This window comes from Agelaius phoeniceus, chromosome 8 (assembly GCF_051311805.1).
Source record: "Agelaius phoeniceus isolate bAgePho1 chromosome 8, bAgePho1.hap1, whole genome shotgun sequence".
In the NCBI taxonomy this organism is placed as follows: domain Eukaryota; kingdom Metazoa; phylum Chordata; class Aves; order Passeriformes; family Icteridae; genus Agelaius; species Agelaius phoeniceus.
In genome coordinates, this window is record NC_135272.1 from 7,630,925 (window position 1) to 7,655,649 (window position 24,725).

At 52.7% G+C, this 24,725-nt stretch overlaps 1 protein-coding gene across 1 annotated transcript in view; it reads right to left on the reverse strand.

Moving 5' to 3' along the window:
* TMEM121 (transmembrane protein 121) overlaps window positions 1-22,545 on the reverse strand; it is a 36,941-nt gene extending 14,396 nt beyond the window's left edge. The window contains exon 1 of the mRNA XM_077181892.1: window positions 22,237-22,545. The gene's annotated coding sequence lies outside the window, so the exon portion shown is untranslated. The remainder of the gene's footprint in view (window positions 1-22,236) is intronic.
* Window positions 22,546-24,725: the final 2,180 nt, after the last annotated feature.

The following is a 24,725-nucleotide window of genomic DNA, read 5'->3' on the forward strand; positions in this document are numbered from 1 at the left end:
AGATAATAATGAAAAACCCGTGACTCTCCGGAGTCCTGACACAGCCTGACCATGATTGGTCATTGAGTTAAAACAATTCACATGAAACCAATCAAACATTGTTGGTAAACAATGTCCAAACCACATTCCAAAGCAGCAAAACACAGGAGAAGCAAATCAGACAATTATTGTTTTCCTTTTTCTCTGAGGCTTCACAGCTTCCCAGGAGACGAATCCTGGGCAAAGAGGATTTTTCAGAAACTATGATGGTGGCAAACATGAAATGTGGGAAATGGCAGGTGTTTCTCACTGCATTTTCAACTGCATGAGGCACGGGAAAGCTGATGTTTGCAGAGCATCCCTCCTGTACCAAATAGGCAGTACTGAATCCCAGCTAAGGAAGTGGTGAAATTTGGGGAGGCTGGGGGAGGCTGGGGGGGACAGGGGGAGACTGGTGGGGACTGGCGGCTGTGGCAGTCAGGGTCACTGCTGGGCTGGTAAAAACCTCACCTGGCTGCAGAGGCACAGTGAGAGCAGCTGCCATCAGCTGCTATTTTAATTTGCATTCTGAAACTGCTTCTGGAAGCCCTCCCCAAGCACCATGCCAACATCTCACACTGATTTTTGCACCATCATTTTCCTCTCCCACCCCTGCTCAGCCCCAGCCTTTCCCACCCTCTGGCTGGGATCCCTCCCATGGCATCCCCGTGGCCTCATGAGGCAGCAACCATTTCTCCTCAGGATTCCTGGAGGCCCAGGTCCCCCTGGAAGCAGGTGAGACCCGGGGGATCCTCCACCACCACTCCTCCAGGGGGGCTCTGCTGTGTCCCTGTGCATTACAGCTCTTCCCTGTATTTACAGATTTGCCTCAGGGAAGGATGGCCCCGCTCTGGGTGCTTAATTGCTCTGTAATTAGGTAGCCAATTGTGCCACAGTGCCACATCATGCCTGCACCTTGTAGCCACCAGCAGGCTCAGCTCCTCCCTGCAGGGGCATCCCCACATCCTCTGCGAGCCCAGAGGGGCTGGGAATAGGCACAGAGGCCAAATAAGGGACAGAAAATCATAAATTTCTGTGGTCTGTGGGGTGCAGCAGGAATTGTGCAGCTGAGAGGGGAATCCTCCAGCCCCTGGTCCTGCCCCAGTGCCTGGCTGGCCCCTCTGGGCTGGCTGGGGCAGGGTGCAGGCACTGGCCAAGGACTGAGCTCACCACAAACCCATTGCCAGGTGTTCCCACCTTGGAAACAGAGCTGAGGGCTGTGCAGCTGGAACAGCTCTGCAGCATGAACATGCTCTTCCAGAGCAAGCACCAGCAGCTCTCTGCTCTCTCCGGACTTGGAGCATCTCTAGCCCCCCAAGGACTGATTCCAATGTGATTTCTGTTATTTCAGCTTTGCTTAACCAAGTGGATGGAGAATGCAAGCTGGGTGGTTTGCTCCTGGGTTGTTTGAGGGTGCCCCAGTCTGGGGGTGACAGTGTTCCTGTTGTGGGGCTCCTCAGCATGGCTGGGGCCTGGATGCTCTGCAGGGGAAGCCCTGCCAGGGGAAGCTCTGCTTTTGGGATGGAGCTGTCCCACTCCCCAGCCAAGCAAAGCCCACCACCAGGGCACTGCTGTAGGGGTGCTGGGACCCTGCTTTCACCTTGTGCTGTATCCTCCAGAGCCCCCTGAATCCCTTCTTTCCAAACACCTCTTGCTGGCCCCATTGTGTGTCACAGGTATCCCCCTGCTCCTGTGGGATGGGCTGGAGCTGGAGGCTGTGCCCCTTGTCTGTGGGGCCAGCTGGGGGTTTCTGACCACATCACCAAACCCTGATGTCCTGCCAGAGGCACAGTGATGTCCTGCCAGGTGAGCTGGCCCAGGCAGGACATACTTTCCACCTCTGGGACTGGTTTGCCCACAAGAAGTGAGGGCAGCTCCAGCTTGCAGTGTGAGCTGGGGGGGTACAACCCCTCTCCAGTGCTCAGCCCTGCCTTGTGGCTGGGGCAGGGGATCCTCTGAGCCTCCAAAGCTCCCTGGTCCTGGGGGAATGAGGAGCACCCTGGTTTGAGTGTTCCTACAAGAATACTGAGACACCTATGGCTCTTTGGGCACATCTTTGTATTCCCTTCCCACAGAAAGCTGATTTCTTTGTGTTGCACTCCAAAACAGCTCAAGTACACTTGTAGGAGAGACCACAGAGAGATGGCTTTTCTCTCCTCTGAGGTGGAACACAAGTGAAATTCTGCATGATATTTGTGTGAGCTGTGCCCTGCAGGACACTCTGTAAGCCTCGGGGCCTGGGCTATGGCAGGATGGGGAGAGCACAGCCAGATTCAGCCTTGCACTAATTTGATCTCAGCTCAGCTTCAAACTGATTAGGACACACACAGTGCAATGCTGAATTACTCCAGTTTATGCTTAAATAGTAACTATATACAGCTTTTTTGAATGAATTACACGTGTGTAAACACCCCCCTTCTGTAAATCCAAACAAGGGCTTGAAACACAGCTAACCATTCCTCACCACACAAATCTGCCACTTGAGATTGCTGCTAGTGCTGGGATTCCCCTCCTGTGCTGAGCAGCAAGCCAGCCCTGTGGCTCCTATACAGCTCGGCCTTCAGCAGCCAGCTGAGCACCATCAGCAGGGGGACAATGCAGAGAAGCAGGAGGGAGAGAAGGAACCTTGTACAAGAAACACAGGGCACATCTGTCCCTCCCTGCCAGCTGACAGACCTGCCACACCAACCCCCAGCTCCTGGGAATAAGCCATTAGTTATCCCTGTGTCCTGCTGGACAGCATCTGCTGTCGGCAGGGTTAGGGACAGCCTGTAGGAAGGGATCCTGGATGCTGACACATCACCATCATATTTTCTGAAAAATCCCTTTGCCAGGATTTCTCTCCTGGGAAGCTGAGAAGCCTCAGAGAAAAATGAAAACAATAATTATCTGATTGCTTCTCCTGTGTTTTGCTGGTTTGGAACGTGGTTGGAGATTGTTTATTCAACGTGTGAATTGTTTTTACTTAATGACCAATCACAGTCCAGCTGTGTCAGGACTCTGGAGAGTCACAGGTTTTTGATTAGTATCTTGTTAAGCCTTCTGTAAGTATCCTTTCTGTATTCTTTAGTATAGTTTTAGTATAGCATTCTTTAATATAATATCACGAAGTAATAAATCAGCCTTCTAAGAACATGGAGTCAGATTCATTCCTTCCTCCTCTGTCCGGGAACCCCAAAAATACTCCAGTGAGATCCCAGCATAGGTGTCATTTCTTGAGTCAGCACATGCAGAGCTGACACCTGCAGCTTCTCTTTGGTGAGGGTGAGCTCCAGAGACAGGGAGGCTCCTCAGTGCCAAGCCATGCACGTTTCTGTGGGCTGGAGATAACCCCCAGCAGCAGTGAGTGTTTTGGGATCCTGCAGCAAGGAACTGCATTACTCATTTTGGGCAGTCCCTGGAAAAGTCTCCATTTTTGGTACAAACACTACAGATCAGGAATATGGAAATGATTCATGAAGTCTAAGCTGAGCAAGGCCAATCCACCTTCCCTTCCTCTACTGCACTGAAAGTAATAGAAAGCAGATTTTTGTTTTTTCATTATCAAGCTGGAAAAAAACCCCAAAAATGAACCAATCAGCTCTGGGCTCTGAACCTGACTCTTACACTGCATCCCCAATTTACCCAGAAACCAGCTCATTGCCTGAGAGCACCCAGCAGCCAACAGGGTTTTGCTGGCAGCTGCTGCCTTTCTCTCTCTCTATCCCTGCATACTAATATGAAGTAAAATGGGATGGTAATTTAATCCTATGCCACTAGAAGCAAAGCATCACACAAGCCTGCTCATCCTCTCCTCTAAGTTTAGCCCAACAGTGTATTAAAAAGCTGCTACTGGATTCTCGCCAGCCCCTACTTAGCTAAACTACCTGACTCTGCAGAAAAGCAGAAAATTCTCCATTCTGTGTTATTTCTGATCCTTGGGAGAATGACCCACATCTATCAGAGAACTTGACCCCCCATGGGGCCTGCAGGAAGCCAGTGTAATCTGGAGAAATGTGTGGAGTGACAAAGGCTTTCCTGTGACATTGGGCATGTTTCCTGCTGCCTGGAGCTGGGCTGCTGGAATCTCAGCTTGGAGCTCCTTCCATCCCTTTGCTGCAAGCCCATAACACAGTAATGAATAAATCTGTCCCTGCTCACTTATAAATAGTTTATAAAAGGTTCATAAATAATTTCTAGATGTTTTAATGAATAGTTAATCAATTGTTGCCGAGCCCAACAGGTCAGCAGATTGCTTAAATCCATCAATTACAATGGCTGCTGATGAGCATCAGTAGGACACCACCGACGTCTGTGATGGACTTGTAGTGGCTATAAAGGGTTAATAAGTAATTAATAAATTATGTGACTGCTCTTTTAATTAAGAGCTGTAGAAGGCCATTGAAAAATGCATTCCTGGAAGAGCCACAGGCAACACAGCAAGCAAACATCTGGACCTGGTTTTGTAACCCTGCCTCTGAGGAGCAAAGCTGGCAGCGAGGTGCCAGCCTGGCCCAGCAGGCAGCCTGGCTGCCTGAGGAGCAGCAAATTTCCCTCTCTCAAGCAGATTCCAGAGAAGCAGGGTCTGTTCCCAGTGCTCTCTTGGAGCCTGGAGCCTGCAGCAGGCAGCTCAGCCTCCCCATCCCCACCTGCTGCAGGAGCATCCTCCATGCTCTGGCTGCCATGGGTAAGGTACCAGAAAGGCAGAGGACATGGATGCATGGAAAACAAGACAATTCCTGGTTCACAGGGCTCTGGCCTTGCTCTTCCCTGCTGGGGGGTTTGGGGTGAGCAGCCCTCTCTCCCCAAGGGTGGGTGGCACATGAAATGCCACACCAAGGAGTTGTGCTCTGGCAATAACACACTTGGTGTTTGGCCTCCTTAGCAGAGGCTCTTTATTATCATTAAGCACTGAATATTTCTGGATGATAAAAGCAATTAAGTGTAAAAAAAGGTAATGATCCATCCCATATTGCATCCAAAAGATATGAAAATCCCTCATAAAATTATCACCCTACTACAGAATGGGACCTAAATATCTTTATAATGTAAGACAGAGAATTTTGCTTACAGTCAGAACATTTATAAGGCATTCAATTAGCCACCAGAGGGTTTCTTAGTATTACCCAATTCTCCATGAGCACAGAGGCAATTACAGGAGATTCTAACTTTTTAAATTAAAGACAAAAGGCAGGAGAATTTGGATAAAACCTGTTCCCAGGCTCACCCTGGAACATACATGCAGAGGAAATTTCATGCAGATCAGGCTTAATTTACTGCACAATTTAGCTGAGAGCAAAGCAAGACTCTTCCCACTCCTTTGCTGGAAGATCCTTCTGCATGGGAAGGGGACCAGTACACGATGTACTGCGCTGTGATCTGGTCCTGGGGAGGCTAGGGCAGGGTGCCATCCCTCATCCCACCTCCTTTGCAATGTCCCCAAGCCCTTGGGCAGGGATCCCGACCCCAGCTGCTCTGGGGGATCCATCGTGGGGACTCCTGTCCCCCTGTTCCTCTGGGGGGGCCTCTGGGTGCTGGCAGTGCATATCTGTGCCTTCAGCCTGTGCTGGCCCAGGGCCACTCAGCCCCTGCACACTCCTCCATGCATCACTGTGCCGTCCTGCCATGCCCAGGGACCAATTTAGGCTGGAAATAAGGTGTGTGTCTGTAACGGGCAGTTAATGGTGAGGGTAATCAATCACAGCAGCAGATTAGCGAGGGACATGATGGATTTCCTGATTCTGACACCTTTAAATCACAATCAGTTTCTCCTTCCAGAACTGCTGGGGCTGAGCCAGAAGGGATGGGCTCAGTGATGCATCACCCAGTCAAACCTCCCCACAAACTGGTGCCGTGGTGGGAGCCCCCATCCACACCCACCTGCCATGGGGTACCAGGGCTCTCCTGCCCTGGGAGAGGGCAGCAGCAGGAGGAGAAACTCTCCCTGCACAGGGGGCTTGGATCGCTTCCTCCTGATTTATATTTTGAGAACATTTCAGTGGATCAAGGTGTCAGATCTGTAGTGCTGCCAGCAAACACTATTTTTTTTTAATAAGGAGAGAGCAGCAGGTCATTTCATCTGCTGTACCTGCTCTGCTGCTCCGCTGGGGAGGTAGGGCTGCACCTTCCCAGCACCAGCACCTATCTTCTCCTTTCAGGGTGGCTGTGACTCCCTTTCCCCCTCACCAGGAAGGCAGCAGAGTCCCAGCCCAGCTCCTCCCCTGCAGCTTGTGAGGATCCACACCCCCCTACACATTCCTGAGGGTTTTTGCTTCTCCAGAGCTGCTCCTCACCACCATGGCCCCACAAAAGCACCATTGGCTGCTCCCAAGCGTGTGCTCCCCACGACAGGCATGCCATGAGCGGCTTCACCATCAAGGCAGAAGTCTACAAAGGGATCCAAAGCCGTGCCTTTCACTTTGCTTTTGGCTCCCCAGCTGCCAGCCTGGCTTGGCTCACAGGCAGAGCCTGTCTCCAGCCACCAGTGCCAGACACTCCTCGCTGGCTGCCGGTGCAAGCCAAAATCCTCCCGCGGCCGCGCTCCTGCCTGTGCCTTCCCAGGAGAAGGGATCACAGGGCTCCTGCTGCAGCCCTGGGGGCCACCAGCCCCACAGCCACATCCCAGAGGAGTTGGGCAGGCAGAAGCACCATGGGGAGCAGCTGTGTGAGCCCCAGCATGGCTGTGGTTGTGGGGTGCCCTCAGGCTGGCACAGAGCACTGGGAATCACTCCATGGTGGGGAAGGAAGGAGACAGGCTCCTCCTGACACGGCCCTGCTGCTGCACATCCAAACTCTTCTGAGAAACCAGACCTGCTGGAGCAGCCTGGGATCTTCCTAGGACAAAGTGTGCAGGGGAAGGAAGCAGCACAGAAAGGTGAAGTGAAAGTTAATATAGCTGCATAAACCAGCTCTGACACCGCACGGGGAGGATGCAGGAAAGCATAATGCCAGAAAGGACTTCTGGGGTTTTTTCTGAAAAGCAAAGCTCACCACTCCTTTTTCCAAAGCACTTGGAAAACCTGAGCATATCATGACTCCCTCAGGGCATTCCCTCACAACCTCTGGCATTCTCTCCATAGGTACCAGACAAAGAGCATGCACACTGATGAATCCCATGCTGAAGAGCATTTTGATGCTGCTCTTTTGCCAGCACTGAGATCACTACAGTGGGGCCAGCTGTGGGAGGCAGGGCTGCAGGCAGCATCCCCTGCCAGCATCCCCAGGGCCTGACACCCATCAGCATTTCATTCTACCCTGTTGATCCCAGTCAGCATTACAGCCATGCTTTGGCATTTCTTAGCTGCTGCTGCTCAAAGAAATCACTCTGTGCATAACATGGGTGCCCGTGCTGCCTTCCCCATGCCCAGGCAAGGGAGAAAAGAGCTGTGAGTGTGCAGAGATTCCTCACTGAGACAGCAAGTTCTGCCTCTTGGGGTTCTCACATTCAGCTAAAACATAGGGAGGGGGAAAGAGCGTGTTTACAAATCTATATATTCATACCTATATGTATGTCATTATGCTAAGTCATGGTGAGACAAAGTGGATTGGCTACAGTCTTGACGTGCTAAAATTAGGTTTTATGTAAAATAAGTATTTGCTTCATGTAGGGCATGTTGGTATTAAGATTTATTTTCATCCTGACTTATATTACTGCTTGGTATGATTGGGCAAAGCCCAGGGCACATGCATATCATTTCCATTCACAACATCTACATGGATTCATGACCCAGCGAGCTGAATTGCCTTGCAATCTTTTCTCCACTGCAGAAAGCTTAATAACCATATCAGTCTTAGAGCAAAAAGAGACCCCATGTATTTGCTCTGCAAGAAGAGCTCTTGAATGGAGTTGTAGGAGGCAGGGAAAGCATCACACCAACTCCCTCACTCCCACTGCCCATGTGGACTCATTTCCCAAGCAGGTGTCTGTGGGACTAACAGTGGATGCCAGGACAGTAAATGTTAGTGGAGTGCTTGCATAAACCCCAGGACAGCCCCAGGAAAAAAAAATCCAGTGAGTTTGTTTACTGCAACTGTTTAACCAAATGGCTTTGGCAAAGGCAGTTTGCTGTTGTGAAGAAAGCATGAATTGAATGCTTACAGACATGGGCATGAGGGCCCTGTGCTCCCACAGCCATAGAAATAGCTGCCATCAACAGGTAAATAATGTTAAATAATGACTTTTATGGCCCCTGGGACTTTCCTGAGGAGCCTCCCCGCACTGTGGGGGAGCAGTTAGAGCCCAGGGGTGGCAGGGACACAGCGTTGATCTCATGGGAACAAAAGGTCCATCGCTAACAGCAGCCAGGGAACTGAGGCTGCCCTGGGGAGCAAGGAGAGGAGACGAGAACAGGGTGGGAAGAAGCACCTGCTTATCTGCACAGGAGGGGAAAACAGGCACAGTTGGGTTTCTGCTGCAGAGGACCAGGGGTGACAGGAAAGGCACAGTGTGCACCAGGTCCCTTCCAGAGACCTCTGCTCATCCTCAGAGAAAAAAAGCCCATCTGCAGATGGGAGAGTCACAGTTAGCTCAGTAGAAGGATGGTATAGGTTTATAGAAAGCCTTTCTCAGGTGGGCAGAGATTCACAAAGGACTGGCTAAGCCCTGGATTCCTCAGGTCAGGGCTGAGCTGTGACAGCCTGATGCAAGTGAGAAGATGAAGGTGTACTCACTGAGAGAGCCTGGCCAGGTTTTTGCAGGAACTGTGGTCCTCCAGCTGAGAGACCAGGTAGTTTTGTCATAAAAGGACACACTGAGGGTTTGTTATGCATCCCCCTGAGAGTCATTTTGGAGCACTGCTGCTGGAGACAGCAATGCTGCTGGGACAGTGAAGGGTTTGCAAGAGGCTTCTTTCCAGGTGGAAACTGAGGTGCAGATGCTCAAACCAGCTCTGCTTGGATGTGGCTGAGGAAGGCTTTTTATGTGCCAGTTATAGAACTGACATGAGGACATGCTGCTTTTGTTTGCTTTTTAAGAAGAAAGAATGTTATCAAAAAAAGCCAGCTGTAGAAAGTAAGCTTCTATTGGATACTTGTGGAGCAATCACCAGTGGCTTCAGTATAATTCAACAGAAAGGTATGAAAAACAGGCTGGTACGTGAGGGCTTCATCCTGAAGAGGAGAAAAGGGATGAAGGGATCTCCAGCCTCTGCCATGTGAGTACTTTTCTCCCCTTTGGCTTGTTGCACACTTTTCCAAGGAGATGCCAGGATGCAGCACCCGGGGCACTGGAGCTGTGGGCTCTACAACCCCAGCAGCCTTAGCCCACAGAGCTGCTTTCACCTGCCATGGCTCCTTGCCCTCCTGCTGCGGTCCTGGGGCTGGGGGCTCCCTGCAGGACACTGCAGCCTTGCTCCCAGCTGCACTGGGACACATCAGCACCGCTTCATTCCATACACGTGGCTGTTTAAAAATATCCCTGGCATTCCCTCACAAGTGTCAGCATCGACCTTCACAGCTGCCATGGCGATGAGCACCACAGAGAAGCCTATAAATAACATCAATGTGCCACACACTGGCCCTTTTATGAGCCCCACTCTTTTTGATTTACTTATATGCAAGATATTTTACAGGACAACCCAATTAAGCGTGACAGACGGCTGACAATGAATTCGCAGTGATGACTCGCAAACACTTGATTTTAAACCAAATAAAAGGATGCAGGAGACCAGTGGAAGCTACTGGTGTGATTTTGTATTAGCCTACAACCTCTACAGCAGCAGCCACTGGAGAATACCCCAGAGGAGGAGATGGGCAGAGCTCACCAGGCTGCACCAGGCTGGAAGTTCAGGAGGGTTCTTTAACTCAGGACAAGGGTCCCACTGAATTTCTAGGATGCTACAAGAACCCTGCAGCCTGGCTGCTCCCAGTTTCTTCTACAGCTCGACCTGAGCAGGTCACTGTGCTGCCAATGGAATGCAAAATGTGCTGGGCTCCCCTTGTGCTGGACAGCAGCCATGAATTTTGTGTGAGACCACATGGAACTGAAAGCTCAGGAGTGCTTTGGTGGCATCAGCACACACTGTGCACCAAACTCAGGCATTTCTCCTGCAGCCAGGCTGCTCATCCAGGCTTCCACCACTTCTTCAACATGGGCACTCCTCACCCAGCAACCACCAAAAGCAATGCTTCACTTGGCTGTTTCATCTGACACTCTGCCATCCCAGCAGTAATTTCTATATTCCAGATCAGCAACACAGATATAAAACAGAAGAGCCAGGGCTTGCATGGCACATCTCTCTCAGCCCCTGACAAGTCACGGATACCCTGGGAAAGCCTCTTTCACTCTCCAGACCCGCTTCCATTTTCTGGCCCAAACAAATAAACAGCTCTCATCCCAGAGTTACTGCAGCCCAATCATTTTCCAGCTTGATGGCATCTTTCCTATGTACGCCACTGTACCTCTGGGTCCAGGGAGAGTGTTCCCAGAGATACAGGTGGAAAAAAGCAGTTATTCACTGTAGAAATTACTGAAGTTGCTTTCTGTGTTGCTCTCTGGGCAAGGCAGTGCCTGGATCCTGCCTGAGCTCTCTGTGAGGCAGGGGCAACAAAGCCCCCATGGCACATGGGGAAAATGGAGCACAGGCTCCTCACTTACAAACAAACACAGCAGCATTTTTTCAGCTCTTATTGGCTGCAGCCCAGAACTGTGTTCAGGCCCAAATATCCATTTTTAGATTTTTGATGTTGAATGATTTAACAATATTGAGGAAGGCAGGAGCCTCATGAAATCCCATTCAGCCACTTGAAAACCCAATTTCTCCACAATTTTTCAAACAGAGAAAGTTTTGATCAGCTGTGGTTTGATGTTGAGTTGACACCTGAACCCAGGCAGTTGCGAGGTTAATGAAGAGCAATGAGTCCCCACAGTCACCTAAACTACCCACGCTCTGTGATTACTTGGCTTCAGGTTTATAAATTCCCCCCAAATCCACATTAAGGCTGTCAGTTCTCCCCTCCCATTCAGCATTTTCTCCCTTTATGTCTGCAGCATTTTTCTCCACTCTTTATTCCCTTCTCCCTGCGTAGTTTTATTTGCCTTTGCCAAGGAAATGGAGTGTAGTGCAACTTTGCAAAGTTCTTTTGCAACTATAAATTTCCTATACTCCCCCTGCTAGACTTGGGCGTGAAGAAGGAGTTCAAAGCAATGCTAATCTCATGAAACTCCTGTGAATTTGACACAAGATCTGTGTAGGACTGCAAGGATTCATTGCCAAAGCCTGCTTATCAAGAGGACAGAATTAATTGTGAGGCTACGAGCCCCACCATGACCTCCACCCTGAGTGAGGGAGGCACAAGCATTGCCCAAGGCATGAGGGCACACAGTTCTACCTGAGGGGAAAAACTGTGCTGGTTATTAGTTTGGATGAGTTGTGTAGCTGCAGAAAACGTGGGAAGATCAGAAAAGCCAAGAAATCAAAGGAGGAAGCAAAGACAACACAAGATTGATTTGTCAGGAAAATAAGAAGTGAACAAACCAGTGATTATATTGCTGTACCTTGCAGAGGGATGGGGAGGAGTGGAAGGAAGAGGCTCCCATTCCCAGGGAGCCCAGGGTGGTTTGCACACTGAAAACCAGCAGTCATGCTCCCTGAAATTTAAGATAAATAAGGGGAACTCACACAAGAGTAAACAAGAAGCTGGGTATTTTGCAAACTGATTAAAAGAAAGCTTTAAAACAGGAGCTCGTAGCTCCATAGGTAAATGAATTATGTGGAAGCTTCCCAGGAAAAGGATGTGTAGCAGCAGCATAAACTTCATTGGCACCCCTGGTAGCAGGAGACTGAGGGCAAGGGGAGGTGCTGCTCACAGAGCCACCATGCAGCAGGTTCTCCTGGAAAAAAACAGGGAAGCTGTTGCCAGCCAGGACCTTGCTCACAGAGGCAAACTTCAGCAGGAGCTTAAAACCCAGCTCTAGAAGAGAATCACAAGGTTACAATCCACAGCAGGGAGCACTTGCTCAGACACAGAACTTGACCAGCCTCAGCACGAGGTGCTGCTGACATGTCTACAGGAATTTCCTTTGCTTTTTAAATGCAGGCATACATGTCCACAAGGGTCAGCCCAGGCTGTCTTACCTTTAATAACTCAGGAACTCAGGACCTTTAATAATAAAGTTCATTTCAGACTACCACTGGACCTCGCCGTGTGAGTGACAGGCGAGGGCGAGGTGCGGCTATAAAGAAGCGGACCCGCATGGCCTGGCTCTGCTGCTGCTGCAGCAATGAGCCCATGGGAAACAGAAAAGTCATCCCAGGGCAGCAGCAGTGGCAGCTGGAGCTCTTTGCTAATTGCTGAGGACAAGCAGGGACCTGCCATTTGCTTGCTGCCTTGCTGTGTCTGTGTGTGGGAAGGGTGAGGGCACGCTCGCACTCTGCCTGGTTTGCAAACAGCACAGGGGGAAAAGTTCAGCTGGAATGCCTGAGCTGGAAAAAAGCAGCTACATATGAGGATTAGTAACACAGCTTTCTTCTTAACTGCAGCTACTAAAGACTCCAGAGATGTGCTTGCCTAAGCAGGTGATGCTCTGAGCCTTTCAAAGGTGCTGGCCCAAAAGCAGCTCCCGGGGGCTGTAACACCTGGGCAGTGAGCAAGGCCAGAGGGCCTCCAGCACACTCAGCCCCTGCTCCCAGCTGCTCCAGCAGGGAGTGAACACCAGGAGTGTGGCATGGCCTGAAAACACACACATCCCCATCTGTGACCATGTTCACAGGGGTCTCAGGATGAGGGAAGAGACAAGAATGTTGACTCCATGCTTCTGAAGGCTTGATTTATTATTTTATGATATATATTATATTAAAACTATACTGAAAGAATAGAAGGAAGGATTTCATCAGAAGGCTAGCTAAGAATAGAAAAAGAAAAAATGATAACAAAAGCTTGTGACTGACCGAGACAGCCCCGACAGCTGGACTGTGATTGGCCATTAATTACAAACATCCAACATGAGACCAATCCCAGATGCACCTGTTGCATTCCACAGCAGCAGATAATCACTGTTTACATTTTGTTCCTGAGGCTTCTCAGCTTCCCAGGAGAAAAAATCCTAAGGAAAGGATTTTTCAGAAAATATCATGGCTACACCCATCTGCTTGTGCAACAGCCAGAGCAGCAGTGGCACATAGAGGGGCTTCTTTTGGGAGCCCAGAGTGTTTCTCTGACCCTTCTAGCCCTGAGACCATGAGAAGTCTGGATGCTTCCAATGTGCTCATCTGTTTGTTCACTCCAGCCTCACAACCTGAGGAACCCACTTGAGGAACCCAGGGAAGCTGAGGATTTGTCTCCATGGATGCAAGGACCTGGATCTGCTTCCAGATGCTTCCTCTGGGAGAAGGAAAAGGTGTGAGGGGCTCGTGCAAACCAACAAAGATTTTGGTCCTTATCGCAAGCACCAAATCCAGATTCAAAGCAAGCTCTCTGTGGATGCTCTGCACAGCTGGACTCTCACATGGGTTTGTCTGCAGAGCTGTCACAGTCTCAGACTCTGCTTTGCAGCCAGATTTTTGTATTCTGTGCTGATTTCCCAAGGGTCTCCATCTGGGCTTATCATCCCCACAGGGATCAATAGGACTGAAGCTGCTGTCCTAGCATCTGCAGCCAGCTCTGCTGAGCAGCAGTGTGGTCTGCTGGATAAAGCAGGGGCTGGCAGCCAGGGGCACGGAAAGCCAGCCCAGCACTGCCAGGAGCCTCCACTGAGGGCTCAGTCAGGCTGATGTGTGTCCTCAGAGCCATGCCAGGCCTGTCCCAGCCAGGCACTGACACAGTGCCCTCGTGTCCTGATCATCAGGGAGAGCACTGGGGAGCCCTGCGGGTGCAGCAGGCAGAGGAGAGCAGGCAGGGTCCATTCTCCCACCCCAGCCCTTCCCTGGGCTCTGACTTGTGAAGCTTAATGCTGAAAGCCTACAGCATCCATGGCCAGGATCAAGTGAGAGGAATGGAATTAAAACAGCCAGGGTAGGCCTACATTCTGGCAACAGGCAGGTGGCTGAGATATCTCCTCAGTCCCAGCTCCACATTTTGGGACAGGCCTGGGAAGGAGTCCTTCTGCAGAGAAGCCTGGTGGCTGCAGAGCCAAGCACTGCTCGCTTGCAGAGCCTTTCCAATCTCCCTGAGTGCTTCTGGCCTTTCCCAGCCTGTTCTTGGAATTACAGTTCCATGGAATTACAGTTCCAGCATCAGGCTGGAACAGCCATACCAGACAGCAGTAGCCACCTAAGGTGATGCAGACCCATAAGTCTGGGTTAAAATCTTGATTAGCATCAGCTGCATTCCTTTTTGTGGTGATCCTGTGATCCACAACTGATGCACACTTCATGCTTCACCACCACCTTCTAAATATCTGTATCAATGCCTCCCTGTGCTCCTTGACTCTTTGCTCCATGGTCACTGTGCTTGGATGTGCAGTACAGGCACTGCCCAGCACAGGCATTCAAGCCAGATTAGCAGCAGCAAAGCTTTGTTAATACAGCTCTATAATGATGCCATCCTAGCCCCTTCAGTCTGGAGGAGCTGGACCCACAGAAAAGCACTCTTGTCCCTCAATCACTGCACAGAGCCACAACAACATCACCTGGGGTGCCACTGGAGCCAGGCCCACTGGCACATTTCCTTGCTACCACGCTCCTTCAGCTGTAATAACACTCCAGTGGAAAAATTATGGATGCACTTTGCCAGGTGCCTGTGATAGATTTTGCAGTGATGGATTCTGCATCTGGTTATTAACCTCTTGCAAAAGCTCAGTGTTATCTTGCATGGAAGTAATATTAAGTTAAACAGCTGTTGATAACTTATCTCCCATTATCCATGACTTCATTCAAGGCCAATATTTACTCACATCCCAGAAGCATTGCTGCATTCCCAATGGCACTGTTTGTGGAGTCCAATGAGAGCAATTTTTAATAGGTCTTAGGTACTCAGAGGACCATGTTACCCAAGTGCCTCCTAATCCTGAATGTGCAACACAAGAAAACTCTGCAGGGGTTTTACAAGGCCTGGACACAGTGCACATCTGCAGAGGAAAGCTAATCTGGAGGAGGAAACCTAACTGGAGGAGGAAACCCAGCTTGGGGAGCATCTCCTGCAGCCACAAAGGTGCTGACCCAAATCCCCCACTGCCTGCATCCTGCCCCAACCACTTGCCATGCTGCTGTTTCTCACCCCTCCTCCCTGAGAAGGCAGGTCAGCTGCGGGCCAGCAGGTCCCAAAATGTCCCAGCCACCAGTGTGACCCTTTCACTTCCCTTTTTCATCCTCTATTTCAACCAAAGGATCAGAAGAGACATCCCCTGCCACTCCACTCAGTCACTCAGACGAGGGTAGGTAGGTTACTCTCAGCTGAACAAAATCATTCCCTGGGCTTTTGCTGTGGACACTGTCAGGAGTGTGTCAGGAGTTTGCTTCACAGTAATTTTCCATCCTCTTCTTTACTACTTTTGGGAGTCCATTCTCTTCTTTACTACTTTTGCTGATGCTATCACAGTGTGGCAAAGCCTTAGGCAGACTTAGACCCTGCTGTGCTGGACGTGGCAGAAGCAATGATCAGAGAACAGAATTTGCATCCAAAAAAATTAGATCTCTGCAGTATGACTTCTCCCACCATTATCAAAAGGACTGGGATGGAGACTGGGCATTCTGGGATGAGTTCCCAGGCATTTCCCACCCACACAAGCACTGCCAGGCACTCAGCAGAGCTCCTGCCTCAAGTTTTCAGGTGTGAAGGCAGTTTCCCAGTGAGCTGCACAGCCCGGGCTCCACTGATGACCTCTACTCTCCTCCACACCACCACTGGTCCACACTGCAATGAGAAATCAGATCGTGGTGACCACTGGACTGTTTTATGATGCCACTGGAGCTGGTGGAGTCAGCAGGGCTGAACCCTGATCTGTGAGCAAGTGGCAGCCCCTGGAATGGCCAAGGGCTGGCAAGAGACTGCAGTTAATGCTGAGTCTAAGCTGCAAGTGGCAGGTACATTTTAAGTGTGTCCCCTGACTCAGTACCCAGCTGTGGTGAGTTTATAGCCTTTGATATTGTTACATTCATCATCAGGAATCTCCTAGTTCCTTGGAAATACAGCATCAAGCTCTCCAGGGCTGGTTTCAGTAGTTATATTCCCAGGTAATAGCCCTCTCCCTCATTTATAGCTATGTCTAGACACATGGTGAGGAAGGTGCTATAAATGCTTGATGGAAAAACCTTGTCTACCTCCTAATTCCCGCATTTCACATCCCTAGCGTGCACAGAGTACATGGTTATAAAGGCTGTGCTCACACACCTTCCCATGGCACCAGCCCTGTGTGACAGCACCTCGCTGTCCCTGCCATGGGGACCCAGCTGGCCCAGCCCAGAGGGTGGCAGGGGCAGGAGGCTCTTTGCTCAGGCCCTACAGGAGGAGGCTCTTTGCTCTGGTCCTACAGGGGCTCTTTGCCCAGGTCCTACAGGAGGCTCTTTGCTCAGGCCCTACAGGAGGAGGCTCTTTGCTCTGGTCCTACAGGAGGAGGCTCTTTGCTCAGGTGTTACAGGAGGGAGGCTCTTTGCTCAGGCCCTACAGGAGGGAGGCTCTTTGCTCAGGCCCTCTAGGAGGGAGGCTCTTTGCTCAGGCCCTACAGGAGGGAGGCTCTTTGCTCTGGTCCTACAGGAGGGAGGCTCTTTGCTCAGGCCCTCTAGGAGGGAGGCTCTTTGCTCAGGCCCTACAGGAGACTCTTTGCTCTGGTCCTACAGGAGGCTCTTTGCTCCGGTCCTACAGGACAGAGGCTCTTTGCTCTGGTACTACAGGAGGGAGGCTCTTTGCTCAGGCCCTATAGGAGGCTCTTTGCTCAGCTCCTACAGGACAGAGGCTCTCTGCTCTGGTCCTACAGGAGGCTCTTTGCTCAGCTCCTACAGGAGACTCTTAGCTCTGGTCCTACAGGACAGAGGCTCTTTGCTCAGGCCCTACAGGAGGGAGGCTCTTTGCTCAGCTCCTACAGGAGACTCTTAGCTCTGGTCCTACAGGACAGAGGCTCTTTGCTCAGGCCCTACAGGAGGGAGGCTCTTTGCTCAAGTCCTACATTCTGCCTTGAGAAAATGGTCAAGTGAGAAGGAAAGAAGGAAGAGAGGCTGCAAATCCCCTTGGGAAGATGCAGCAGGAGCAGCTCTCTCCTCGTGGCATTTCTCAGCACTGCCCTTCCGAGCACCAGGCAGGACACTGTGGAGAGGAAGAAATTAAACTCATATGTGAACAAGAGGAAGGAGAGGACGTATTTATTCCTTTTTTGGGGATGCTGATTCAATATTAATCAAAACCAAGAAAATTAACATAATGGGATGAAATCCTACAATGTTCAAGGCCTCTATGAATGTCAAAAAATCATTCACTAAGTTTAAATACTGTGTTTAATGCACCCATAATTGCAGTGGCATAATTCCTTGTGCAGAGTGAATCTGACTACCTGTTTTACATCTCCCCAGGGCATTGGAAACAACTGGGGCCTCTGAGCAGGGTGAGAGTGGTCAGGGTGAACACATGCTGAAGCCTGGGGATGACCCAGTGTCCCTGAGACAGGACACATCACAGGCAAGGATAATTAAATCACAGCCCTTGGAAGATGATGGTGGTGCTGACCAGGACCAAGCACACATGGGAAGGGGCTTGGGATGGGGCTGATCCCATCCCACCTCAGCCAAAACACAGAATCATAGAATCATTTAGACTGGAAAAAGCTGCTAAGGTTGTAGAGTCCAACCACTAACCTAGCACTTCCAAATTCACCACTGAATGACATCCCTAAGTGGCACATCATTTAAATCCCTCCAGGGATGGTGACTCAACTACTTCCCTGGGCAGCATGTTCCAGTTCTTGACAATCCTTTCTATGAAAAAGTTTTCTCTAATATCCATCCCAAATCTCTCCTGGTGAACCTTGAGACCATTTCCTCTTGCCCTATCTTATTACCTGGAAGAACTGGGCAACTCCCACCTTTTTAGAGCCTCTTTTCAGGTGGTCCTAGAGAGCTGTAAGGTCCCCAGTGAGCCTCCCTTTCTCCAGCCTGAGTCCCCCAGCCCCTCAGCCACTCCTCATCAGATGTGTGCTCCAGACCCTTCACCACCTTTATTGCCCTTCTCTGGATTTGCTCCAGCACCTCAATGTCCTTCTTCGAGTGAGTGGCCCAAAAATGAGCTCAGACAAAGCAAAGAGGCAGTCAGGGACTGATGGTGAGTGAGCTGTGACCCACCTGGGGTGACTCTGCTGCCAGCAAAGGTTGTGGTGCCAGTTGTTGTCGACTGCTTTTCAGCTCTTATGTGTATTAATGCAGTGCACAGCACTTGGAGCCTTCAAGATAAAAGGTACTTTCACCAGCACTTCAGTGGCTTGTTTCCTATTATAGGTCTGGTTTTGACACTCCCCCACCCTCTTATCTAACTTTCTCTACAAAGCTCTTCTCACTTTTTCATCTCTCTTCTGTGGTCCCTAGCCAGGGAAAAAACAAAACAACAAAAACAATACCAACATATTTGTTTCCTTTTCGGAGAGCTTGAGCTTAGTCAGACACAGTGATCTAGAGAAAGGAAACTTGCACAAAGGTGATTCTATAACAAAGAAATACACATACTTTGCTGTAAACTCCTCTCTTCAAATGGCTTGGTACTTAAGGAAAAAAGGCCTTTGTTTTTTCTCTTTATGTTTTTAACGAGCCTAGTGAATGTTTTAATTAAGTTGGATAGAAATTTTCACAGTGACTTGATGTGAAAATGTGAGCCTTTAAGAGTCGCCTTTGATGTTTGAGTTATGTTTTAAACACTTGATGAGTCCTGCAGAGCTGGTAATCCTTTTAGCATAGCTAATAGCTGTTGCTGGAGTGCTCCTGAAATCCTGTTTTGTTTCTGTCTTCCGGGCTAGAGGCCCCTCCAGAATGGCAGCACTCCACCCTGGAGCTGTTTGCAGCTGCCAGAGCCAGGAGCCCCCACACCACTGAAGACCCCAGGGCTGGTGGATCTCTGCTGGGAGCCCCGGGAGCCTTCCCACACTCCCAACAGGCTGATGCTGGACAGCTCCGGGATGCCCCGGCAGGAATGCCACATCTCGGCGGCATTTCAGAGTTGTGCCAGGGGCGGTCAGAGGAATTTATGAGCCCCCCCTCCTCCCCAGGAGCCTTCTGGATGGGTTACCTGGTGCAGCAGGAGCTCAGGAATGATCCCCCGACCCTGCACTCAGCAGTGGAGCACACACCGCAGCCTGTGTGTGCCATCCTCTGCTGTGTTCAGCGTTGCTACCTTAAAATAAGACTTTTCATTATCAAATATTTTGAGTTCAGTTCTCTCCAGATTTGGCAAGCCACCCCACACCTTGTAAACAGGCTTTCCTCTGCTCTCTAACTCTGGATTTGCTTGAAGGATAGGTAACAAACTGACTTTGGGGAAATGCAAATGCCTTCCACAAAGGATGCTGCAGGGAGAGATGAAAGCCAACTCCATTTGCATTAGTTCTGTAACTGGATGTTTTCCCTCTCCCGTTTAGACTGTAGTTCACACACCACACACACACACACACACATTTTTGCCACTGAGCTATTTGTTGTCAGCTGCTCCTCCCAGGAGTTTTGAAGAAATCCCCATTTATACACAAAGCTACTTGTCAGGGCACTGGCAGCAAGCTGGCCAGGCAAAAGGAGCATCCCCAGGAGCTGGGATTCAGCAGAGCCCTGCCGTGGCCTTTTGGGCAAGTGCCACCTTGCTCTGTAGCCCTGTGCACACCCCGAGCCTGCAGCAGCAGCAGCAGGACCCTCCTGCACCGCCCCCGGGCAGCATTGCTGTCAGAACAACTACAAGAAAACCAAGCTGAGGAGCTCCAACCCGGTGCACTGGCTGTGCTTTTAGGTGTCCCACAGCAAAATAGCAAGCTCCAGTTCGTTAAGGCAGAGAAGCAGACACAGGAAAGCACCCTCTCTCTCTCTCTCTGGATCCATGAGCCAATTAACAGAAGGAGCAGGGCTGTCTCACAGGTTGGTGTGTGCACGGCACTCCTGGGATGGATATTCACCCCACTGCTGCTGCAGCCTCTCCAAGCAAGGGCCCAGAGCTGCCTCTGCGTCTCCTCTGAAGAGCTCCTTGGAGTGCCTGCAGGGCACAGCAAGGCACCAGAGCCCCACCAGGACACGGGGAAGCAGCACTGGGGACTCGGTGCCAGATCGAGCTCCAGCTGAGCTGCTGTGCCAAGCCGTGCTCACTTCCCTCAGTGCATTGCTCTGAGACCCTCCTCCACCATTTGCACGGCTTTTTGTACATATTCCCTTCATTAGTTTTTATATATTCCCTTTATTATTTTTTACATATCCCTTTATTATTTTTGTACATATCCCTTTATTATTTTTTAATGGGAGCAGGGGATGCCTCTCTGGCAGCAACCAGAGGAGTTTAAGAACAGTTATGCTCAGGCAACCTTTGAAGCCACCGAGGTTAAGGGGATGGGGCCGGAGATCCTAAAACTGCTAGTGTCCTAACCAGAGGCGTTTCTGGTTTAAACAGGCAGCCAAACATCTGTTTTCATTCTGACAGCAAGAGCTTCGAATTGGGAAACAGTAAAAACCCAGGGAAACCCATAAAAACCCAGTTTATATTCAGTCCCGTCTACTGTTGGTTGTGGCAAAACCCGTAGAGAGCCCTAAAATTGCAGAATCTGTGCTTATTTCACCTTATGTCAGCGATGCTCAGGAGAAGGGGATTTCTGAAGGAGGATTTTTGCACGCAGCGATCAGACCCCCATAGTCACATCCGTTCTTGCAGATAAACCCAGGGCACCCTTAGGCACACAACAGGCAGCTGAGGGAAGCCCGGTGCCACCTGCGGTCCATGCCCACAGGGCAGACATCCCGCAGCCGGGATGCGGCCCCAGGCAGACCGAGGAGCTGTGCATGACCCGCGGGGCACAGCAAGCTTGGGAGGTGTACAGGGGATTCTGCTGGGACTGGGCACCGCTGGGCGCCCACATGAAGGTGGCTCACAGCTAGAGCCAGCCAGGTTCCCGGCACAAACCACCATGGGACACCTAAATCCTCGTGCCAGCTGCCCGCCTGCCCAAGGAGAAGTGTGACAGCGGCATGTCCAGAGGGAGGACCCCAGATCTAACAGGTCCCCAGAGCAGGAGCACAGAGCAGGCTCCCCAGGCGATGCGCTGGGCTGAGCACACCTTCCCTTCCGCAGGGCAGAGCCACAGATCGATACCCCACGCCCACGGCAAGTCACAGCTCAGCCGCACAGCCCGTCTGCACGGTCGATGGCGACAGCCTGCCACCGTGCAGGGAAAAGAGGGAAGAGGCTGCAAACAGGGATCTTCCACGCACAGGGAAGCGCCCCGGTAAAACCCGCACCCGGTGGCAGCGGCAGGGCAGGACCCCCAGCAGCACCCCCGGCCCTTGGGGCACACCAGCTCTGCCGGTGGGCAGCGCCTCCGCGGCCGGGGAAGGGGGGGAAAGTCCCGCTCAGAACGTGTTCAGCACTCTCAGGGAAACCCGACCCCCTCCTCATGTCCCCGGCTGTGCTGCCTCTCCCGTGGGCTATGTCCCCTCTCCCACACTCGCTTTCTGTGGTCGACTGCGAAGGGAACGCGTTCCCAAGGCGGAAACGGGAGCATCCCGAGCCTCCCGGCACTCAGCTCTGCCACACGGCTGGAGGGAGTCCGCGTTCCCTGTGGAGAAGCGAGCTCCAAAACGGTGCTCAGCCTCCAGCCGAGGCCTAGCGGGGAGCATCCCCAGGAGCGGGACGGGCCCCGCGGGGCGAGACACCCGCACCCGGAGCAGCAGCGGGCTCCGGGCATGTCCTTCGGGGCTCCCCCGTACCACCGGTCCCTCCCGGGGCTCCCACCCCGAGGCCAGGTTCCCCGAAGCCAAGTTTGGTCCAAGAGCAACAGAACCTTCTCCCGCAGCAGCCCGAGCAGCCGACCCCGCTCTCCGCCTGGCCCCTCGCCGCTGCGGCCGGTCCGAGCGGGACCCCGGGCCACGGCGCTGTCCGGCCGGGGGGCTCGGGGCTGCGGGCGCAGCGGGGAGCGGGGGGGAGAGCGAGCGGCGGGCGGGGCGCGCAGCCGGAGCAGCCCCATCGCCGCAGCATCCGCCGGGGGATCGGGGGGCGGCAGGAGCGGGGAGCCGGTGCCCGCTGGGACCGCAACGGGGGAAACTTGTGCCGCGTCCGGAGCCCGGCGAGACGATAGCGCGGCGGATGAGGGGGGATGCGCGGCGGGCACGGCGAGGCCCCCGGGTGCCGCCGGCCGTGCCTTACCTGCCGGGCCGCTCCGGAGGCTGCGGTCCGCGCCGTAAATCCGTGTGCCGGCTGCGGAGCCGGGTGCGGCGCCGGGTGCGGCGCCGGGCGGGCGGGCGGGTGCCCCTCCCGGGGCCGAGGAGCCCCGGCCGCCCGGCGCTCAGCCCCGCCGCCCCCGCCGCGCTGCCCGCCGCCCCGCCTCGCCGCCCGCCGCCCCGCCTCGCCGCATCGCCGCCGCTGCCGTCGGGGGCTGCGGCCGCCCCGCCGCCGCTCGCCGCCCCGCGCCGGCCCCGCGGCCCCGCGCCGCGCTCCGCCGTCCGCGGGAGGCGCTGGGGGCGGGCGGGGGGCGGCGCGGCGAGGGGGCCGTGCCCACCGCCCCTCCGCCCCGCGCTGCGGGCACCGGCCCCGCCGGGAGGGGCCGGCGGCACCCCCGAGCCCGCCGGCCCGGCCGCAGCCCCGTCCCCCGGGCGTTCCGGGGTTCCTCCACCGCCGTCCCGCAGCCTGGGTCCCCCATCCCCGCTCTCGGCATCCGGGAGCAACCCGTCCTCCGGGATCCCGTCCCTTTGTCGCTGGGTCAGGGACTTGTCCAGGACCTCGGCACAGCCGAACCCTGGGACCGAAGAGCGGCATCAGAATCCAGAGCCTTTGCCTCCTTCCCCCCGCCTCCATCCCTGCGGGCTGCGGTCAGTCCCCGAGCCCCGGAGTCAGCGCCGACCTCTGGAGCCCATGCCGCTGCCAGAGCCCAGGACTCCCTGTCCCTACCCTGGGTAGCCCTCTGGCCAGCCCCAGAGCCCAGGACACTGGAGCTCTCCTGCCTGTGCCGCGCAGTGGCTCGGCAGCTCCCAGGGGAAATGGGCAAGGGGCTGCCCAGTGTTCTCCGGCCCGCTCAGCCTGCCCCACGGCCCCACAGCAGAGGTCGCACACCGTCCCGCCGCTGGCACGAGTCAGGCTCATGCCCTGCCTCAGTGCCCATTTCGCAGTGCCCCTCCTGCCGCAGCTCTGAACTTCCCACCGCTCCCAGCCCTGCCCAGGCACAGGTACGATGCTTCTCCGGGAACATTGCTGCAGCAGCTCCAGCCCCAGCGGCGCTGAAACCAACCTGTCATAGGTGGGCTTTGCGTGTGGGTGACCAGCATAGGAACGGATACTGCAGGAAATCTCTTAACTCCACAGATTTTGGCTTTTGGCAGCAGCATCCGAAGAGTGGTGAGTTCTGTCCTAGACATCTAGCCTCAGACTGAGAGTTTTCCTGAGGTGCAGAACCGGTGATCCAGGAGAAGTGACTCCTTCTGGCTGTCCTCCTCACCGAGGATGTGCAGCACTGAGAACCGAGGGGCAGAGGGACACCAGGCTGAGCCCTGCTCACAGCCTCACCCGCTGGCAGGTTCACAGCGCTTCACCGAGAGGGAACCACTTCACCTCCACACCCTGCGAGGGGCAGAACTGTCCCTTCATGCAGGAATGGGAGACCCTTCTGGGGTGCAGAATTGTCTGGCCCAGGGGCTACCACTCCTCCCAAGCTGCAGCTGCCCCTGTCAGGGCTGGCTGCCTCAGCTCCCTGAAATCCCTGGCTACAGTTCTGGGATGCACTGGGATGCTAACTGTGGGAGAGTTAGCAAAGCCAGAGAAACCAAGTGCTTCTGGAGACAAAGCCTGGAGGCTGCTCTGCACCAGATCACCATGCAGAAGCTGGGTGTCTTCACAGCCTCTTGCCTGTAGCCAACACTGCTCCAACTGAAAGAACCCTGTGGAGTTATGGATGGGGCTTTGTGAGAAGGGAGCCCTCCCAGGCAGTGGGATGAAAGCAGATTAAGGCTGCAAGAGTATTTCGACGAATATGAGCTTAATCCACTAACCAGATCAATCAAAGCTGCAAGTGATGCTTTTCCCCTGGAGTGTCTTGCTGTTCCTGTGCATGTTCACTGCAGGAAAAGAAGCTCTGCCTGGCATGTACAGCAGCTGCTCTCCTACATCTGGACTCACTTTATCTGTGCAAGCCAGCCACAACCCTAATTTCCAACCATATTAACAAGCAGTACTGTAGATTGCCATGAGGGACCTGTGTCCATGCCAAGTATGGCAGGCAGGCCTCCCTTCTGAGTTGGAGCACCAGTGTGGCTGGCATGGGAAGTCTTGCAGAGCAGGGCAATTTAGAGATATCTCTATGCAGTTCTGGTCACTTATCACACTTATGCTGAATTATGCTTCACTTTTACAAACTCTAATGGTGTTACTCCAGCGAGGCAAAGCCAGCTCTTATGCTAATTTGACTATTTGTTAGTCTCATAACCCTTACTTACATTTACTGTGCAGCTTAATATTGTCAACATGCCTTAATTTTAGTGTGAGAGTGCTTTTATGGGGAATTATAACAGTAGAGGTTAAATTGCACAAATGCAACTTCCCAACAGGTCCATACCTGTGGAGTTTATAGCTGAAGAGATTTGTACATCATCACACCTGACCTTATGGACACCACTGGTTATTTCTGCATCAGCTCTTGTGTTTGA